This window comes from Patiria miniata, unplaced genomic scaffold (assembly GCF_015706575.1).
Source record: "Patiria miniata isolate m_02_andy unplaced genomic scaffold, ASM1570657v1 HiC_scaffold_1, whole genome shotgun sequence".
In the NCBI taxonomy this organism is placed as follows: Eukaryota; Metazoa; Echinodermata; class Asteroidea; order Valvatida; family Asterinidae; genus Patiria; species Patiria miniata.
In genome coordinates, this window is record NW_024037047.1 from 4,675,715 (window position 1) to 4,697,954 (window position 22,240).

Below are 22,240 nucleotides of genomic sequence, written 5' to 3' on the forward strand. Positions count from 1 at the left end.
GATGTCATACTGTTGTGGTTAGTAATATTACTACTATTACTGTAATAGGGCGACAGGTTTTGCGAACTCCGTCCACAATAGGGCGATACACCTTATTGAGGCGACAAAATAACTGTCGCCCTTTTATGAAAACGACCCTTAGGACAAGGAATTTTGCTGTCGCTAACCATATAGATCGATTCCTCATGGTCCAATTAGTATTTATAACTACTAAATTTCGTGGAAAAACATAAGGTGAACTTGGGTAAGGTGACAGTTTAGGTTTGTGCACAAGTCTATGGGAAAGTCACCCTATTGCTGCGAAAAGAGTTATCATTATTATTATTATTATTATTATTTTTTTTGGGGGGGGGGGGGGAGGGGGAAGGTAGGCTAGCTTCATGGCCCCTCCCTCTACTATCGTGCCTGTCTGTTGATTTTCCTTCCTCCATGGTTGAATGTTGTGTCCTGTAATTTCCTCACATTACAGTGTATTACGAGTCGTATACATAGAAAGGGATATCAGATTTGGCTCACTAATTGATGTGTTGATGCCGTACGAAACGGGGATAAATTGAACAGAGTCCAGTTAGTTGTATTTATTTTTTTGACTGCCGCGTGTTTGAATTAATACAACAGAGGGCGCTTTGTATTTAGCAGTATTTTCCACATATATATGCACAATGCATGATTTGAGGTTAAATTTCTGGAAATTGTGACGTTCGCTGTTAAATGTAGTTTCTGTCAAATTTCTTAGAGTTGTGCTTTTCAAAAGCAGAACTCTCAGAAGTTCCTGGAAGTTGCAATTTACGCCGCCACAAGAAAATGCCTTTCACTTATGTTAATTCATTTTGCAGCTGGCATGTGTTGGTTTAATGTTTTCCATGATCCACACGAGAATAATGCAAGGAATTCAACATGGCGGCCTCTACACTCTATCCACGAAAAGTGACACTCCGTATTGTTATCTTGAAAATCTAATCTCTTTTCTATTAGGTGCGTTCTCATTTGGTACATTTTGTCATGTAACTGAAAGTGCTGACGTGTAGAGGTCGACAAAACGTCTCTTTCATTTTGTCTTCCACGAACAGTTGACGATTTTTTTTCAATCCATATTTCGAATTGTGCGAGATTTTTCCTAGCACGAGTACTGGGCCATGCGGTAAGCGTGACGGGGAGCTGTGAAGCTTTGGCCGGCTAGCGCGTGAACAGTGCCCGGTGGCTGAACAAAAGCCATTGTCAGATGTATTGTGATCGTCTGTTGTTCGTCAAACAAAGCTTTTCAAAAGACACACGTTTGCAGCCAGGTGCAGTACTACCGTTCTGTTTGAAAGGGGGAAATTGCTGGCATTGGTCTGTTGATTGATAAGTGTAAAGGCACATGGTACTGGTGTACGGTAAGTTTTTTTTTTTATTGAACTTTTGTGAATATGACATGACCATCATACTGTTTGTGACTGACTTTTCTGTTTCAGGTGGAACCCCCATGCTTACTTCTGTTCTCCCCATACGTTTTGGTTATGTTGAATTTTGTTTTGAAGTGTGCATCAAGTTATGAAGTTAATGCAAAATGTGTGTTGTCTGTTCCTTGCTCTGCACTGCCCTGCACTGGAGGCTCTACATACATTGTAACTTGCATTATTTTCAGTTCACCATTTGCAGACACTGAAGACTATTTTACAACCACGTAAAGTTGAAATTTGCATACCCCGAGCTCGTAAAGTTTTTTCCTGCAAATAAATTTTCAATTTCAATTTGTATGTTTTGTTTTAACGAAATACTAATTTACTCAAATTGTGGGCATCTGCAACACTCTGAAACTGAAAGACTGCTTTTATTTTGTGCAGAAATGAACTTGCCCTTTAAGCTGAATTATGTCGTTCAGTTGCAGACAATAGTTTGAATTTTTGTGAAGAAATATATTAAATTCAATTTCATTTCACATTGGTGGATTTTTTTTCATTTGATGTATTGCTAGGCAAATAGCATTTGAAATTGAAAAACCAAATTCTATTGTTCAAGGTGAAGCTCAAAATAAGAGGAACGCATTAATCTGATTCATTTTAAACCCCAAATTGTGTATTGTCTTAATCCGTTTCCATTTAATAGTTTCCTTTTGCATTTCAGGCAATAAACATTATATGGACTGTGTTGAAATTGTGTCTCATAGTCATTTTCAAACTGTAGGCCTATTCTTAAAAAATTGGAAGGCTCAAAATATAGTATTACTATTAGTATTATAGTAAGCATTTTAGTCTATTTGTTTTTGTATTGTTTAAATAAATAAAACACATGCAAATTGGAAATTTGGAGCATAAAATAGAGAGAGAAAGAGAGAGAGAAACACTTTAATTTTGTTGAAGAGCAATTGCATGTATTTGATTCAAAAAGGGTATTTACCAGTAAATATTTCTTATCATAAACGTGATGGAATCCAATGTTAGTATTCATGCTACTAATTGCATGTATCTTGAATACTGTACATTCAATCATATGGACTTGAACTTGTACTTAATTGTAGTTGTGACATACAATCATATGCTAATAACGTTGAAAGAATGTGCAACCTGTTTAATATTTGGACATGTTTGCTGGTCCCAGAGGGCCGGGACATTGTCCTCTTTGTACCTCCCTGACTGACCGACTACTGGTAGCTTTGTTTTAGTTGTGACGTACCGGTAGGCTGCTTGAACTGTAGATTGATGAAGAGAACCAAGCCTAATATAGTAATAAAGGATTACGCCCCCCCAAAAAAAACCGCCACAGTTCTGCGTCCGATTTACATGGCATTTGAAAATAGGGTAGGTACATGTACAATGTAGGCAGGGGCATTTTTTGTACGATATATGGAGGTGTCTGCCTGTAGTCAAGGGTAAAAATTAGTAATTGATGGTTTCGTTTCTTTTTTTCCCTATTCCCCCCCCCCCCTCGGCCCCCCCCCCCCAAAAAAAATAGGGTAGGGGCTGTCGAATAGAGTAGGTAGGGTAACCGGAAGCAGAACTTTCATTTGTTTGGCCTTGCCCGTAACGCCAATGAATGAGCTCTGAATCAGTTAGGATAAATACGCTGGATTTGTGCCCTACTTGTTTGGGACCAACTTTACTAGTAGTTAAATAAAAGTAATACTAGTAATACTACTAGTAAATAAATACTAGGCTTGGATTGTCTTGATTTGATTTTCAAAATTTCATGCCTCTGTAACAAGCAAGTCCGCCTGTGTCAAGCTGATGACCATAATGAGCATGTTGGCAGCCCACATGTAGGCCTACAGGAAGTCATTAATATCAATCCTAATTAGATATTTTTCTAATTGATTAATGCCAAGCTTTTTTTTGTAGTTTAAGCTTCTAGACTTAAGAATACTTTTTATAGGCGGGGGGGGGGGGGGGGGGGGGGGGGGGGGGGGGGAATTGTGGTTAAAAACGAATTGTGGTTAAAAATTCATTTAAATGTTTTTTTTGTTTTTTTTAATGTGTACTGTAGGTAAGTTCTGTTTTATAGCACTTTGCTGTTTGAAGTTGTTTAAAAAGTCAAATCATTAATTGCACTTTGTGTATCCGTGTCTTTAAATTCAAGTTCATAAAAAGCATATTATGGACGTTTTCCAAGTAATTTACAATGTTCTACTGGGGTGTACTTATTATTCATTTTTAAAATATTTTCCATTTTCCCCGTTTAATGATTTTAATACAAAATTTATAATTTACCAATATTTGTAGCATTTATTTATCATCAGTACAGTCTAATGTCAATTTTTTTTTTCAATTCTTAACTCAACAGTTGCCTTAAAGTACTAGTAGTAAAGCTCTTCTTAGTCTAGATAAATTTACGTACTTTCTAGCTTATGAATATTCTTATCATGAATTTTCCCCAAGATGTCAGATTTTCCAAGATGGCGGATCATGAATTCTTCCATTTGCTCGACTCTTTTGGTGATATAAAAATTGTATCCAGTGGAGCCGGCACAACATTACATAGCTAAATTGTTGTTGTCCAGGAACAAATAAAAAGACAATGTAAGTTTGTGCACATTAATGTTTATTGCATTAAAAATAAGAAGAAAAAGGGAGATGGGTTGGAAAAAGGGATGTGGGCGGGACGAGAAACTGGTTTATTTTTGTACTTGGCCTGATTAAAATGGTTCCAAATATTGCATATTGTGTACGTGCAAAGTCAGTCCATCAGAAATATCTGAAATTCACACACAGTACATTTAGCCGTGTGCCAATCCATACTATTCCTCTCCAGATTGTACATTGTTTATTCACTGACTGCCAAACAATACCCCGCTGATGCGCTCAGCAGATGGTTGTCATGGAGTTACTGAGTGCACCTATTGTTCCCTTCACTTCCTACCCTCCCAGGGACAAACCAATTGGCTTATAGCAAGACAGGTGCTACCACATTGTTCCCTCCCAAGCTGAAAGGCAAGCAAACAGGCAGGAGGTATGCGCCCATTGTCCCTGTCAGCTTGGGCCATTGTTCTTCACACAATGGTTTTGATTTAGGTTTTTAATTTCCAGGGATTGCCATACCAGACAGCCCCATTATAGCACGGAGGTAGGAATATGATTGTAGATCTAGAGAGGGGTGGACAGGCTTGTGGGATATATTTTAGAAAACATGGTGTTATATCAGGTATTAGCATTTGATCCAGTTTGGAATCGTGCCAAGAAAATGTGTTTGAGTTTGAGACAATTTTTTTTGTTGCATGCTGTCCTTGGGTATTAGTTTTTAAATGAAAACCAGGATGTTCAAAACAAAAATGCTCACCAAATCACTGTCGATTAGTAAATAGTCAAACCTGTGCAGTGCACAATGCACATCTCTTTTTTTTTTTATCTAGCTCAAGATCCCAAGCTTGTTTGGATGTTTTCCTGAATTTTTTGTAAGATGTTAGTTTTTTTTTTAAGACCTTGAAACTCATGTTGGCAGCCTCCACCACTCCCCTAAGATGTTTCTTATTTTTGAAACCAACTGGGATGAAAACCATGAATTTTGAGTTGAGTCATTTTGCTACCCTCTCAAAGCATTCCCAAAGGAATCAGTAGCCATCCCTAATTTCAGTTTCAGTCATACATGAAGGCCTATGCACCAGTAAGTTTTTATTAAAATGAAATAAAACATTAAAGTTGTGAAAACCATAGTCTCAATTTTTTGTCTACCAAATTTATGCTTGTCGTAGTGATGAAAGCAGCTTGTACATCTCTCCATTGACTCTGCAGTGATGTTTCACTTGGAGCCAGATTGTGTTCTTGCAGGAGGCTATTGGTGTTCTACTGATAACTCTCAGTTTTGACTACATTGTCCTGGTCCAAGACAATATTTGGACAGTATTGTAGTACTCGTACTCGAGTACTTTTCTCGAATGTCAAAATCAAAGTACTCGTACTCGAAATGACAGTACGCGTACTCGGGTAACAAAGTACTCGTACTCGTCTTGTCAAAATTGTACTCGATCATCAAAGTACTCGTACTCGAATAGCAGTACTCGAAAAAAATGGTACACCGTAGCTTGACCTACCACAGCCTTATTTTATCAATACTTTTAGTTTGAAATGGTTGACTGGCTTGCAGAGAAATTGAAGTTTACTGATTTTCCTCTGTGCACGTCTGGACAAACATGTTAAACAGCTAGCCGTGAGTGGGTCTGTATATCGGTCTGACTGGGCCTGGGCCAATTACGCACAATGAACCATTTGCCGTATGGCCGTATTCGAAAAAAAGAAGTACTCGTACTCGGAATTCGTACTCGGAATACAAGTACTCGTACTCGGAAGTACTCTTACTCGGAGACCTGTCCTGGTACTCGGAAATAAAGGTACGAGTACTCGTACTTGGTAACCTAAGTACTCGTCAGTATTCGGTACTCGGAAAAAAGTACAGCATTTGGATTTGGCTCCCCTTGTGCAGCCAGTCCATGGCCAACCGACTGTGGTTATAGAGGATACTACCAATAAGATGAATCAAATCCATTCTTGGGAACTTCCACTTTGGCAATTCTAAGAATACCTTGCTGTATTCAAGCTCACATATGGTATACGCTCAAAGTTTCTTGGATCCAAGTGCCAAAATTCCCAACGGGCTGGATTTGATTCATCTATGGGCTCCGTCCACAAGTACCCCCTCAGTGGTAAGAAAGGGGGAGTTGGGGGAGACCACTTGAAGAGACATTCAAACGCATTGCTGACAACACCCAACGCTCACTCGAAGACGCTGTGGCATTGTGCACCTTCAGAATAAAATGTGTGTACTTTGCGCTTTATGCTCGCAAACAAGTATGCACAAGCGGGTTGTCCCGTTCACGGGGCTTTCAAAAGTGGTAAAAAAGCGCCCTCTTCGGTTTGCGCACGGAGCCCATACATTTATACTTCTACTGCTTGACCATGCTTGCTAAAGTGCAGCACCAGCTGCATTTATTAACGAAATCCACATGTATTCAGTATCTTGGACCTTGACTAAGTTTTCATCATCCTGCCAAGAAACCCTCGTCTCGTTGGCTGGTCATTAATTCACAATGTCCACAGGGATTTTTAGATAGATCCAGGAATAGCTGTAAGCCTATCCCTCAGGGGTAATACTGGTCACCCTCTGTGTGAGTAAAACACTGTAAAAAGACTGTCATGTGGCACTGCTGTGGACCAATCAGAATTGAGGATTCACAGCTGCTTGGTGATAAAACTCGGTATCAAGTTTTGTCAAATTGTTTTTGAAAAAGGCTACATGGTGGTATTTCTGTAATGAGCAAAGATAATGATATTTGCGCAAAGTCCTCTACTTGTTTCAACTAAACCCAAGATCTCCTTCCCACTTGAAATTGAAAAAGTAAAACTTGAATGTAAGCAGTGCTCACAGATGAGGTGATGGCATTTGTTAAGGTGCCAGAACCACTTTTTAACAAAATTTCTTTAAATAATCAAGATGACACAAACTAACGAGGACCTTGGCAAGTGCCAGCTCAGTTTCCGAGACACATTCATCACAAAGGGGGTACAGCTGTTGCCCAAGTTGCCCCCCTTCTTACAACCCCCCTGAAGCACCTTGGTCCAACTCCCCCTACCCCTGTCCTGCCTCAGAGAAGTGCAATCTTCAAACCTTATCGTTCGTGTCAGTCCACCGCCAAAGCCCTGTCCTTATTTCCGTCTCCTGTTGTGCCTTGTCTCCAGGGTTCCGTTACCCCATTTGGCTCCCCCTTCCCCCCTTGCCGTGAGTACGCTGGCCCCCTTCAATGGCACATGACTTCGCGCTGGTACCACTGGCTTCCGAAGCAGGCCGGGCCGCGTAATTAGTCGGGACCTTTGGGTTCTGCCAAGCGGGCCTTATCTTAATTGGAACTTTCCCTGTGAATTTCCTGCTTCTGTGTAAGCGGTGGCGCAACTTCTGCAGATGCCAAGTGCGCCGCATGTGCCAGTGCATTAGCCAGCTCCCTAGGCATGGGGTCCTGGGCTCTGCATATTTTTTTTTTTGGGGGGGGCATGGTGGGAGGGAGAGGGGGTTGTGTAAGGTGCGAAGAGCCAGCTGCGTAGGTACTTGTGACTGATACAATGTGAAACTTGTTTCAATGTACATTAGTGAATAGTGTACTGTTACTCTTGTGATGTTGAATTGTTTCCAACCTACACTACAAGAATGATTAAATTTGGGTAGGGAGTGGGGGGGGGGGGGGGGGGTTGAACTGGCCATTGACCCCAAATTGTGGGGATGCGGGCAGTTTTGGAAGAAGGTAGAAACCCTTTTTCCTGTTCTTTAGTTACGGAGATGGTTGATTTGATCAGTTGACTTGGAAGTTTCCAGAGGCCTCGATCGCCTGTCAAAGCATCTTTTGTAAATTTGACGTTTCCATGTATTAATGATAATAGACTATATATAGACAGGGGGGGATCAGAGAGAGGTAATTGTGGCGGCAGTGGGGTGTTAAAGAGACCCTGACCCCCTATTAAGTTGTAGTCAGGGGGGTCTCGATCGGATTTTAGATACAGAGTGCAGAGGGGTGACGTGTAGCCTTGAAAAAGTCCAGAAAGGCCTTGGATTGCTTTTTAATTAACTGATGACAGTTGTTGAGTAAATTGTTTTATTTCATTGAAACACTTTGATCTCCTCAGTTTGACCTAGTATTTGTGTCTAAGTTAACTAAACAGAATTGTGTAGGTCTTACATTTCAGTATTTGTTATTAACTGGGCTTGGGGGCTAGTACATGTTCCATTAGCTCAAGAAAAATATGAGACCCATAATTTATTATTTTTTGTATTTAATGAAGTATGTAGCTTCTTCCAATTACCTGATATAAGTAGGCATGGATAATGTTTGTCTTTTGGCCAGTGGATGTGGTTTGACACTGCTTAAAGAATAAAAAGTTGAACAAAACAACAAGACAATGCCAGCTCAGTGAAGCTAGACCAATTTGGTCTAAGGAGTAAGGAGTAGGCATGGTAGGTAGTCACGGTCGTCTGAGTCCAATTTTGGGCCAAGTTGAGGCTTATGGAAGACTACATGTACAAGTGACATTCAGTGAGTGAATCAGTCAGTAAGATACCGGTATGTATCAAGAAGAGGTACCGTATGTACCATATGGTAGGCTGGTCCTCGGGACCAGCAAAGTCCTATTTTGGCCAAGGTAAGATTTACGCAAGTCTAATTCACAACTGACTGAGTGAATGAGTCAGTCAATCAATCAATCAGTCAGTCAGGTGCAGAGAGGACTGTAGGCTGGCCCTCTGGGACCAGCAGGAATAAGAGCGTTTGGCATGAAATGATCTCCGAGATTCGTGGGATGGGGGAGGGAAACGTGCTTTGCAGTACAGCATTGTCATGATTTGTTCTCACTCTACCCACAACTGGTGAAAATCAAAGGTACAGTAAGCCTCTGTACTGATGACGTCACACTTGTGTTTACGTGTGTGCTTTCTAAAGGGACGACGGTTTCGTAGCATCATGGAAAAGCGCACACGTAAACAAAGTGTGACGTAATCAGCTCGGAGGCTTATATTGGGAAAGCTAAATGTAACTGCTGAAAATTAGATCAGGATCTTTCAACCAGCATGCAGCACTCCTGTATACATGCAGACTAGTTTAAAGGAAATAGGCCTACATGTACATCATTTGTTTTTGCTGTAATTTTCATGGATGGATTTGGGGGTTAGTATTTACTTAGACCATTTTAAAGTTTTGTGTTCGTAAATGCTGGAAAAACCAAGAACAAAAATCCTGTTCAAGGCCTTGACCCCACTTCAGATGAAACAGAGCAATTTATAGACGGGAAAATTGTAAGGTCGGGGAACCAGTCTAGCTGGCTTGTACCCGCGGCCATAAATGTAACCAAAATTACAAACAAAATGTGAACTAACTAAACTTGGACAAATGAGATGCAGTATTTGAAAAAAGCCAAGTTTTTTTCAACAATGGTTGGCTGACCATCATTGGAAAATGAGACAAAAATTCCGCCTTTCTTGGAAATGTCAGCATACCAGGTGCCATGATTTGACAGATGCTTTAAACTGTTCTTCACTAACAGTCCAGTATGGCATTTCATAATGATTTGGTGTTTTTTTCAAAGTTTGCAAATGTGCCTTTAAAGGGAAAATACAACATTTGCAAACATCAAAAAACGAAATGATCACATTACCACAAAATACCTTACTGAATTGTTAGGGACGGACAGTCTAAAGCATCCTTTAAAATCGTGGCTCCTGGTGGGCTGACATTTTCAAGAAAAACTGTATTTTTTCAACGCTGGTCGGCCGACCAGCGTTGGAGAAAACTGGCTTTTTTTCAAAAACTGTTCCTACTTTTTCATATTTAGTTATTCTGACTTTTCTTTGCAATTGATCACACACCTGTGAAGGGGTACAAGCCTGCTAGACTGATTCTCTGACCTTACAATTCCCCAAAGTGTATTAATTGCTTCGTTTCATTAAGTGGGGTCAGGGAACCAGACTACAAGAACATGATAGGTTTTCTTGGTTTTTCCAGCATCTACAAGCCCATAACATGAAACAAGTCAGTTTAACAATATTTTATATAACATACTAATCCTCCAAATCCATTTATTTCTGAAAATTGCAGCAAAAGCAAATGTTGTACATTCCCTTTAATTATCATTTCATTTGAGAAACATGTATTTTAATGTCTGTCTTACTTAGCCCCCTTTAATTCTCCCTGTCACACAGTGCTGTTTGGTTCCAGTCCAAAGTGCCACAAGCAGTCTTTTTATTTCTGGGGAACAAAATCAATTTTTGCTCTGGTCTGTGCCTGAAGGGCGACTATCAAACTCAAGCTGTTGTCATACTGTATTGAAGGAAGAACGTGTAGATGGCGACAGTTGATTGCAACCTCGTCCCCAGTGCTTACTTTATTTCCAACACGGTTTCCAATAGTAAACCCTGGATAGGAAACTTTCTTCCTGTATCCTGATTCGATGCCGCAATTGGCTAGTAATGGATTTTTATCGTGTACTTGGTGTTGTTATTCACAACGTGCAGTACGTGTTTTCGCGATCATTCGTCCAAGCCTTCTCGAAAATATTAATTTCCTTTCCAATTTGTTAATAATAATATGAAATGTGATACTGCATATTGTTTCGTTAAGATCGTAACAGTTTAATTGAATAAAAATCGTGTTTTCGTAACTCACGCCATGCTCGCGCTGCTACGAATTGACTCTGTTTTTACCCCAGACACCGCATACAAAAACAAACGCTAATGTAACGCACATGCAGGCACCAGACTATTCCTCATTTGCATACGTGTGCAAAAATCTTGCACATATGCAAATGATCCAATACCAGGGTGAGAGAGCAGGTAGTGGTGGGCGCGTACTGCTTGACACCCTGGGGACGAGGTTGTAGTGATTGGTTCTGAACTTGTTTTCAGGAAAGTACATGAACATGATGAAGGTACCAGTACATAGTATGTAAATAAATGGTTTGGGTGGATGGGCAAAGACAATGGCCCATTCGAGGAATTAAAGATTTTCCATACAAGATCAATTCAAACTCGTAGTTGACGAACATCTTACATTGAACATTCGCTTTGCATACTAGGTGAAATTACAATGGCATCTTTTCCATATTCATATTTGTCTGAACAAGAGACGTGTTTAGTCGAATGCGTATGATTCATTTCGTCGCCACAGTTTTATTAGTGTGTAATTTGACCCGCTTGTGTACCAGTACGTGCGTATGAAAACTCGGAATTAAAAGAAAATGTCATTTGCATCTAGACACGACGGAATAAAATTGCGTGCACTCTTCAAATAAAATAAACCAGCTGAATGTTCCTGATATTCATACCATACATGTACCGGTACATATACCCATAATAGACAAGGCCAGATAGAGGGGTGTTTCACAAAACATGAAGTGACTTGTTGAACAAAATCGTTGGAAATTTGTGTATTTCGCCTTTTTAAAAAAAATTTGACCGAAAGGTACAGATGAATGGGAATAAATATATGTGCTTGGCCTGTTTTCATTTAAACAAGTACATTTAAAACTGGCTAGAGGCCAGGCTGCAGACGTTCGGCTTGGGCCATTATCGTGGACTTAAGGCCCCTAGCCAGTTTTAAATGTACAAAATGTACAGTACATATTGTTTAAAACGGGCCAAGCACACATTTATTCCCTTATTAAAAGATGCCATCCTTTCAAAAGAAATTTGTTCAACACAGTTCTCTATTATTAAAAGGAATATACATCATTTGCTTTTGCTGTAATTTTCAGAAATGGATAGAATTGGGGGGTTAGAAATATATAGCAAATATAGTTACACTGACTTTTTTTAGGTTTTGGGTTCGAAAATGCTATAAAAACCAAGAAAAACGATCATTTTCCTGTAGTCTGGTTCCCTGACTCAATATAAGAAGAAACAGAGCAGTTTACATACATTGGGGAATTGTAAGGTCAGGGAACCAGTCTAGCTGGCTCGTACCCGTTCATAGGTTTGTAATCGATTGCAAACAAGTGCGATGGTCAATTGGGGCCAGTATTTGAAAAAAAGCCAGTTGTTTCCAACGCTGATCGGCCGATCAGCGTTGGAAATTGATACAAAAATACCACTTTTCTTGAAAATGACAGTATACCAGGTGCCATGATTTTACAGGATGCTTTACACTGTCATTCACTAATAGTCCAGCAAGGTATTTCAAAATGATTTGGTAGTTTTATTTTTTGATGTTTGCAAATGTTGTATTTTCCCTTTAACAATTGATGCACATATTACTTTAACAACGAACAATGCCGAGGTATATTTGATTTATATACTCAACAATGCAATAATCATAAAACACTCAAATATCACACATTCATGTGCAAGTTATGCTTTTGTTTTTTCATTCTTTTATTAATCACTTGATTCCGAAGGTTACATTTTACAATTGTGACTTCAGACCTTGTTGAAAATCCCTACCAGCATGTAAAATATTTCAGTATTCAAGTAATTGGAGCACTGTATTTTAAACAATAATACTGCAAATCTGTTTATATTAATTATTTAAGGCTAGTCATGACATGCTGTGTATTTTAAGGGAGTGGCTTTTCTTGCATCCTACAAAATGTAGATCTGGAGAACCGAGTTACAGAAATACATGATAAACTTGCTTTTGTTTATTCTAAACACCCTCATTTCAAGCGACCAATCCCCTCTGCTTCGCAGCCTGCGGGTTCAGTCCATGCATTGCACACATTTCTGTCCCGCATTTAAAATTTACGGCGGACGACTGGCTATTTCAGTGCACTGGTGTACATGTACCCGGTACGTATGCACGTTGTATATATTTCTTCCCCTGCTCTTGTCATCGCGGCAGTGACAAAACACTCTTTGTTGATATTCTGAGGTCAGTTCCATGTCCTCGAGACATTGAGATCAAGACTGTGCAGCAGATATTAGACGTGCACAAGTACTGCCCTGCTGAATCCAAGAATTTTTCATATTGGCGTGGGTATGTATGGTTGAGGTGGTGTATTTAATTTTAAGTGGGTAGCCCATTCAGTGAAATCCACTGGTCTCCAATGGGCCCTAAAGAAAAGACAATGTGAAGCGGTGTTTCCCCTGGCTAATGAACTGAGCGAGGTGGTAAAAATTCAAATTGATGATTTATAGCAACAAAATTTAGGCCTACCAATTTGCAAGCTGAAAGAATTACAAAAATGCGCGATAATTCCATGTACGGTACACATTCAAATTGTGAAATCTTGATACACAGACGTCAAGAAAAAAAACGCTCATAAATTACAAAGAAATTATTTGGGTTAGTAAATTTCCTTTATTAAAACCTGAATATCTGGCTTTGGCAACTGTGTCCGCTTAATACCCACGTTGCGTGAAAATCGTTGTCTCTCAGTAAAAAAATCATAACGTACGGTACGGCGAAGATAACTACATGAACTACCTACTGGCCTACACGTTACTTACAGACTGCGTGATACAGTGTAGACTGCAAACCACATGCACATTCTAGCAGTAGGCTGACGTTGGTCATACCGGGCAAAGTTACATGTACTCTGCAAAGCCTGGAGCTCAGTTCGCGTTTTTCACAAGTATTGAAGATGGCTTAACCGAAACAACCTGACCCGAAAATCGCAAAGGCAAAACCAAAACCGATCCAACCCGACTGAAATGATGTAAAAACCGACCCAAAGCGACCCGAAGTCGGTTGCAAGTCTGATTGGTTTCGGTTTCGGGTCGGGTTTGCACATCACTAGTAGAGATTTTTTCAATAATTTTCAATAATTGATTTATCGGATATATATTTTTTTGACTAACCCCCCAATTATTTCCCTGCCCCACAATTGCCCCCTCCCCCAAATTTTAGAGTCTGGCACCGCCACTGTTTGCAACCGTCGCGCGGCTGAAACCATTTCGCGATCGCTGATTGGTTCCCTAGGAAAGCCTATGCAAAATATAAAGAAAAAGCGAAACCGCCACTATGAAATTCCCAAGACGTTAGTGCGAGCAGGCCCTCTGGTCTAATTATCGTATTGTTAGAGGGCACACTAGCACTGTCGAACACTAGTGTCTCGAGCCAAGACTACTACTGTACATGTACATGTGTACTGTCGTGTTGTCAAAGTTGGAATATGCGTGGACCTGTGCAAGTCTAAACATGATGCTGTTGTCAGAGCAGTAAAAGGACTTGGATTTTAATAGAATGCCCGTGGCCCTTGTACCTGAAGAACCTGCGCACAAATATGTGTTTATACAATGTACTTATAGTCAGTTTTATTCATCACCTGTACATGTTTTTTTGGCTTAATCAAATCCTTAAATGATTTCAGGGCATTAAAACAATAAGTTGACAATTACAATAATCGTTTATTAAAGGTAGAGTACATCATTTGCAGCTATCCAACAAGTAACTGACCGAATCAGTGTGGAAAGCTTACTTGGTTTTATAATTAAAGATAGAACCGGTAATGGCACTAAACTCCCTGTGAAATTATTCCTTCTGGCATGCTGTCATTTTGAAGAAAACAATAAAAGACCGTCATTTCCAAAGATGCGTCTCAAGACGCATTTTTGGAAATTTCTGTTAATTAGTCGTTCGTATTTAATTTGGTGTTAATTGAGAAGTTTTGAGAACTAAAACGCTTTGTTGAAACAATTTGGTTTGCTAATTACATAACAGGGCTTTAATATTTTTGGTTTAAGGAAAAGTATGAATATAATCTCCCATTGGCCGACCGTAAATTCATCTGAAGTTGATTGATATTTTTACTGATCGATATCGTTTTTTCCCCCCTGATCACTCAGGAAAGTTCTATGCATCAAGGCAGGCTTAACTACTTACCGGTGGGGAAGTGAAATTTTTTGGAGCTGTGAGTGAGACGGAACAAAGTGGAGCCACATGCGAGCGATGTGGCCTAAGTTGCAAAAACATACATGTATTTTCCGTCGCACCATGAAGCGACGTATCGTAGAACGGTAGTTTCCACACCATGGAGTGACACATTATGTGCACAAAGTCATAGACCATCCATCACTCCATGGTGCCCAAACCACACATACTCACAAAAGAGATTTATTCACATGGTGCTATAGCAAACTTATCTTGTCTTACCTTCAATGTACTTAATAAAAGATCTATTTAAAGGTTGTCAATTTTTAACAACGGCATGAGCACGCAAATCCCCAGCGGTGGCCAATTTAGGATGTCACATGTTAAACTTGATCAGCGCATTTTTTGAATATATTCAAATATTCGATCAAGTCCAGTTTAGAATTTATAATCAAATCCTGATTGTTTGAGAATGCACAGCCCTGCTGTGGCCTCATTGTGATCAAGTCTGATTCATATTTTGACAGGTGAGCCAGTAATAAGATGTGGATTAGTGCCATCATAACACCTGTTTGAAAATTTGAGCAAATTGCATTGGATGTTGGATGATTACTGTGTCCATATGAACGTGTACGATTGCTCTTCCAGACTTTAGTGGGGCGCTGTGGTCCAATGGTTACAGTGTTTGACTTACGTGCCGTTGTACGTGGGTTCGAACCCTGACGGGGAACATGGTGCGTGTGTTCGTGGGCAAGGCACTTTACTACGATTGCCTCTCTTCACCCAGGAGTATAAATGGGTACCTGGGAAGGTAGAGACCACATTGCACTGATCTCGAGCTGCTACAGAAAACTGGTCTCATTCCTGATGAACAGAGATAATAATTATAAATCGCTTTGAAACCTTGGGTGTAAAGCACTAAATAGGCCTAAGCGCCACATTATTATTATTATATCCTCTTCCTTATCACCACAAAATAACCAGTAAAAAAAAAAGATTTACGAAAACGAGAAAAGAAATTCTGCTTAAGTTGCCTTGATATCCACTCACTCACAGGTACCGGTATTTCTCCTAAAGTTAATTAGAACAATATGCTTTCCTACATGTGCGTACAACATTTTTCATGACTAAGCAGAGTTTACAACATTTAATGTTGCGAAGCATTTTTTTTTGTCAGTGTAGTCTGAGATAAAAATAATGACTTTTATAAGACCCATATTCAACCTTGATGAAAATTCTCACCTGACCTAGTGCAGGGGAAAGGGGGGGGGGGGGGGATGTTGCTGCAATGTTTTGCGATAAGGCAGGCATAGTAGAAAAAAACGTAAGCAAGAACACATGGGTTCACAAGAACTTGACCGTCTACTCGTCAATTTTCTTTGGTCATAAAAAATTGAAAGGTTGGCGTAAGGACACCTGTCAGTCAAAAAAACGTTCATAACCAATCGGATCTGTCAGACGGCTGTTTTGCATATTGTGAATGTGTGTTGACGCCATTATTTTCCGACAGGACTATCCTGCATGCGGAAGTAGACTTACCCAAGTGATGGCGGCGCCAACTTTTTTTTTCTTCATTCCAGTCCGTAATCAAAAGCTTTTGCAAAGTGATTGCATTTTGGAAAGTCACATTTTCGCTGCTTTGTCAAAAGTTCTTAAACCACCAAAAAAGTGTGAATAGGGCAGCCAATGTATACTTTTCGTTAATATTATTTTTGGAAAAATGTTTTAAGGGGGAAGTTTGAGCCTGTCATAAAGCCTCTTGAGTATAGCGTGCCTGATCCCAAATTGCGCTCGTTACCACGGTAATTTGAGGAATTGGTGTTTCCTCTCCAAACCTGTCAAAGTTGAGAATCCTCCTTTTTGTTGAAGGGGGCGACCATGGCTCTACTGGGTTCAAAGCACCTGCGAGACCTGGTCAGTATCTGGGGGGAAGGTGGGGGGGCACTTAAGCCCCTACTACCGTTCCAATCAGATGTTGAGCCTTGTAAAACAGGACGTGGGACGACGCAGAGGAACAAATATTGAGACGATGACATGTGACCGCGCTGTTGCTGTGGTGGGATTTGTCTGTCACGTGTGAGACTTATTGCCTGTTGTTACACAACGTTAGTTGATTCTCAATTCCTCAGGAGGCATTTTCAACCACTTTGAAAAAACAATCAACAATAAGTCCAAACTAAAGCCAAGGTATGCAAGGCTCAAGTTGGAGTTCTCAGTGTCCCGAGCGCAAAGTTGCGAAAAAATGTGAGACTTACAGACAATCTCATTGTGATTTCTGTGACACTATTAAATGTGGAGCTTCATTAACTTTGGCTACCTGGGTCCAATTTTATGGCTCTGCTTACCGTTAGCGAAAAGTCCCTGCTACAAACTTCCGTGCTTTAGGTAAGCGTATTTCACAGGTTTGTGAGGAATTTTGGTAAGTAAGTAAGGATTCTGATGTGTTTACAGGGATAGTGCAGAATTTTTCTGCTAGCGCTGTTAGCACAAAATGGTAAGGCCAACAAAAAATAATAGGTCTGCTTCCGGTTACTCTACCTATGGTACCCTATTTTTGACAGCCCCTACCCTAGTTTTGTTTTGGGGAAAATGAGGAGAACCCCCCCCCCCCCCCAAAAAAAACCCCATCAATTACTACCTTTCATTCTTGACTACATGCAGACTCCTACATTTGTACATATGATCAACACAAACAAAATGCCAACAAAAAGATACCCTACCTATTTTCAAATGCCATGTAATCGGAAGCAGAACATATTTTTGTTGGCCTAATTGTAAGCGCAGAATTCTGTGGTAAGACTAAGAGCCATGAAATTGGGCCCTGTTCCAAACCAGTTCAAGATCTTGGATAATTATCTCTATGTGAAAATATGTAATTAGTGGTTCTTAGGTATGTTTCAGCATAGAGAAAGCAGCTTCACATTTGCTGGATTTGAAATTATAACAACATTGAGTCGACCTGTAATACAGTCCCTGTCACAAGATTTGCTGAGGTCCAACAAACTATGTACAATGTATGCTGTCTGCAAGCACATCAAACAATTTCAAGTTGAGATTTCTTCAAGTCACAGCTGAACAAAGCTTTAATACAATAAGGGCAATACCCTTTTGCAGGAAATGCTTTATTGATTATAAGTGGTAAGTTAATACATTGTATTACAGTGTGTTAAATTGTTTATAAATGATTGCAGGATATGCACAATGTATACATGCATACTGTGATGCAGAGTGTACATAGGGTACCAGTACATTTGTCATGTTTGTAGGGTATGTTACATGTACACCAGACACTGTATTTCTGAAAACATAGCAGTTTTAATCCAAGTTGACAACACTTGCAGGATCTTAATTTGCTTTCTGTTCCTAAGACATTATATTCATTAGTCAGTGTTAACTCCCAATTGTAAAGTTTCATTCGTGAAGTGCATTTTAATTTAGCTGGATGAAAATGTTGTGTAGAAAGGCAGCACTTGCCTAAAATAAATCAGAATAACAAAGTGCTGTTCATCGGCTGAGACTTAAAAGTCTTGGGAAAAACCTTAAGGTCTGCAGTGCATTTATAAAGTTCCGTGCACTTTTAGATTTGGCGATTTATATTAAACTTGGAATCTTGAAAAATTTCCCTTCTTCATGTTCAATAAACAATGTTATTGTTTATTCAGTGCTTGCCTGCATGATGGTAAAACGCGGGCCAAATTGTGCCTAATGAAACCGCTTGCACATAATTAAGTCTCGCGTGGCCCGGGGCGCTTGTACCCGCGACATTTCCCCGCCTGACAATGGCAAAAGAAAGCCAGTTGTCAAAAGAAAAACCCCAACGTCTGTCACACGCCATCCCCGTCAATTCCCGGCCAATTTTCGTGAGGAGGCCTCTTCGCGGTCAGGGCGCTTGCGTTTTGTATCCGGCCGTTCCCGTGATCGAATCAAAACGCTTTAACGGCGCGCCGGAGCTACCCTAACACAATTTCACCAAATTTGGACTAATTCATCTGACATCTGTGATATTAGTGTGTAATTATTGGAAAACATTTGTTAGCTTGGTTTGAACTGGGTGCACATCCACTAGACAAGAGGTTGATGGACGGTGTGAAAAGTGCAATATAAGTGCAAACACGTTCAGCACCTACAAATTATGTGCTCAAAGTGCAGTGTATGATCATCTCCCATAGACATGTAAAAGTGTATGAATATTACATCTGACCCAACCAAACAAAATGAATCCGAAGTTGCCAGATTCAGGTAGAGCACTTTTGTTTTTTAAACAGCTCTCGCACCATGGGAATCAATAGAAACTGTCCGTTTAGTTTCCGTGTCCAACATCATTGTCACACTGAGTGTACATGTTTATAAATTTGAAGAGCAAATGAAATACTAGTGTATTCTGCTCTCCGAAAAAAATGTTAGCAAGTTTAAGAAACTAACAATTGTTATCCTCATCCTTTCATATCACATTGAACTTTCAAATTTGCAAATATTGTAAATATAATTAGATTGGTGGAAATAATAAGAGGATGAAAACTACAGTATACAAATAAACACACATCTTCCCTCCCTTTCAAGAACGAAATGTATGAATGTTCCGGTATGTAGTTATGTAGATTTAAACAGTTCTGCATGGCCCAACACCTTCATCTTCACTATGTTTCTATGTCAGATCAAAGAGTATTGATTGTCAATGGTATCAGGTTTTTTTAATTGTGAAAGTGTAAATCTCAGTGACCAGTGTCATTCATCATTTCTGTTAAAAGCCTAAGTAATGATCTTTCAGCTTTCCAATAAATGTTGATGTACTGGTAAATTATCGTCAGGGCACTATGAGATAGATGCGCGTACTTTTCCAAGAGATGCGCATCTCCAAACAAGAGGGAAAAAAATCTGCGTCCCGAAAAAAGATCTTGGAACCTGCAATCGGAGGAAATCTAATCACGGAGAGTTCCTTCCGATGATGCAGGGGGGTTTTGAGCACCTATGCGCCAACACAATAGCCGCATAGAGTCGCTTTTGTCCGGCCGCAGAATAGGCCGAAGCTTGCCTTTGATGCCTCAAACCGTCGTTCCATCTGCTCGGCTATTGTCCGTCCAGTCTGCCGGACTCATTCAAGCAGTCACAGCCTCCGCGCAGCTCAATTGGAAAACGTTTTCTCTCGCGCTCACCCTCCCACAACCTGCTCTATTGAAATGAGGTATAAGATGAAGGGACCCTGCTGCTTGTCCTCGATACTGAATTACTAAATTACTATAACCACCGTATGTGCATCCAGTTGGTATCTTGTGAGTTACTGGTACATATTCTTGAGTTAAAATGAAAAATATATTTATTTGTGATGAACTATAGTCTACTTGATTAAAGGGATGTAAAATGAAAGAAAATGCACCATTTTCATGTACTTACACGTATGTAAGAACAAGAGTTTTCTCTTTTTTTTCTGATAGTGGCTTACAATACACTTTGCAGTGAATGACTGTACTGTTAATTGTGAAGGATTTTCGTGCCTGTTCCTCATTTTGATGGAGCAGATCAGAGATATGCCGAGGGTCTTATTATCCAATTGCATTCAACAGAAAACGCAGTGGATTTTCTGATCTTCATGGATTTCTTTTCTTCCTTTTTTTTGCATCCCCCCCCCCTTGGTTGTGTGTGGTCATTAGGAGCTTGTGCCTTTGTGGTGTCCCTGTTCATTGTCAACAATTTCACCTGCCATTCTTGAAAAAGCCAGATAATTTTATTTCTTGACTGTGACTCTTACCTTCTTGTCAACATATTGTAGATTAAAATTTCCTTTTTGAATTTTAAAGGATTTTTTTTTGTCAGAGATTGAACTCTTGAATTGACATCATTGTCATATCAGTGCAGTTGCTCAAATAAACTGACAGTATTTTTACATTTGAAACAATTGACTTACAGGCCTATTGCAGAAGAAATTCAAGGCAATTGTATCTAGTCATTTTTGATTCAAATGAAATATATTATACCCTAACCTAAAGAGAAAGCATTCACATTACTGAAGTGACGATAAAATTCACACGACAAAGGTAGGCAAACTATTAACGATGATGTGATGGGGTTGAGATGGTTGCTAGAGACGTTAAAGTGGTTGCTAGGGAAAATCTGAGGGTTTTTCACTGAGAGTAACACATTTTAAAATCAGAAACATAGCAACCATTGATGACCTAAAAAGCTTTTTTTAATGAACAGAATTGGAAACAGGTTTTGATCACTCTGCACAAAATACTGATATTTTTTTGGAAAGTTCAGTGAAGATGGGTGACATATTTTATACAATGCCGGTAGGAACACAATTCATTTGATTAGAAAACAATGGCAGTTGTAAATGAAGAGTTTACAGTGAAATCTCGATACATGTAAGTCAAAACCTGTTAACTCAAAAACCCTTCTAACTCAAAGTAAAAACTTATTCCCGTCATCAATTGTTGTGGAATAGAAAATTCATTGGATAACTCAAAACTCTGCTTAACTAAACATTTGAGCCCATTCCCTAAGGTTTTACCTGTCGAGATTACACTGTATTTCTAAAACGCGATATATCCATTTAAAAAAGGTGGAAAATGTCCACAATTATGAAACTTTACAGAATAAAAACAGTATGACAGCTGTTTCTAAAGTTAATTTTTTGCTTTATTGATTTATTAGGTTGTGTTTAACTGCATGAAACCTGTCGTAAATGACTTTGGGAGCTGTACATACTGAAATTTGTATCCTTGTGGAGACATTTCTTTGTTCTCGTGTACTAAAGTTTTCGAGTTTGAAAGTACAGTTTCAAAATATGCTCTTATTTTAACCAGAATTAATTTCCTTGGCTGAAATTCGGACTTAATATCCCCTTTTTAAAACTGTACCATTTGCGATAGATCAACATACCTTGGAAATTCATAGTTTTTGAGTAAAACCTTGTGGAGACGTATTCAGCTATGGAAATTCCCCTGTGGAGACGTATACAATCTTTTGTGACCTACCGGTACATGTATTGTGTGCATGTCTCCATTGGGCATGATGTATCAGATCCAAGAGAGGATGGGATTCTAAAAGAACACAAAATGGCGTTTATTGAATTTTGGAAATAAACTCTTTTTGTGTTTTTGTTTGTTGTCTGCAGGAGACTTTATCCAAAGGCTGGCCTGGCAACGTTGTACACTATCTACCCGAGTTATGAATATTCATCAGCATGGACAATGAATAAAGATGAAGTGAGGTCATGATAGGCGGGGAAAGCTCGTGAAACACAGAGGTGAGTTTCTTAACTCTTTGCATGCAACAATCTGAAATACACGTATTGGCTCAAATGTCGTGATGTTCAAATCGGCTTTTAAAAATCCCATTGTTCTATTTCCATTACGCCAATTTGACATCTTGTGCGAGCAAAGAATTTTTGGACCCAATTTTGGATTTAAACAAACCCATGTTTGCTGTAAGCTGTGAGTTGCATCGATAAGATGAGTTAGTGCATGCACAAACAAAATGTCAATTTGGCTA

General features: G+C 39.5%; 1 long non-coding RNA gene across 1 annotated transcript; it reads left to right on the top strand.

Annotated features, from left to right (window-relative positions):
- The first annotated feature begins 661 nt into the window (after positions 1-661).
- On the top strand, positions 662-21,995 carry LOC119742458. Its single transcript, XR_005272861.1, has 2 exons — positions 662-1,376; positions 21,864-21,995. It is a non-coding gene; the product is annotated as an uncharacterized LOC119742458 (long non-coding RNA).
- Positions 21,996-22,240: the final 245 nt, after the last annotated feature.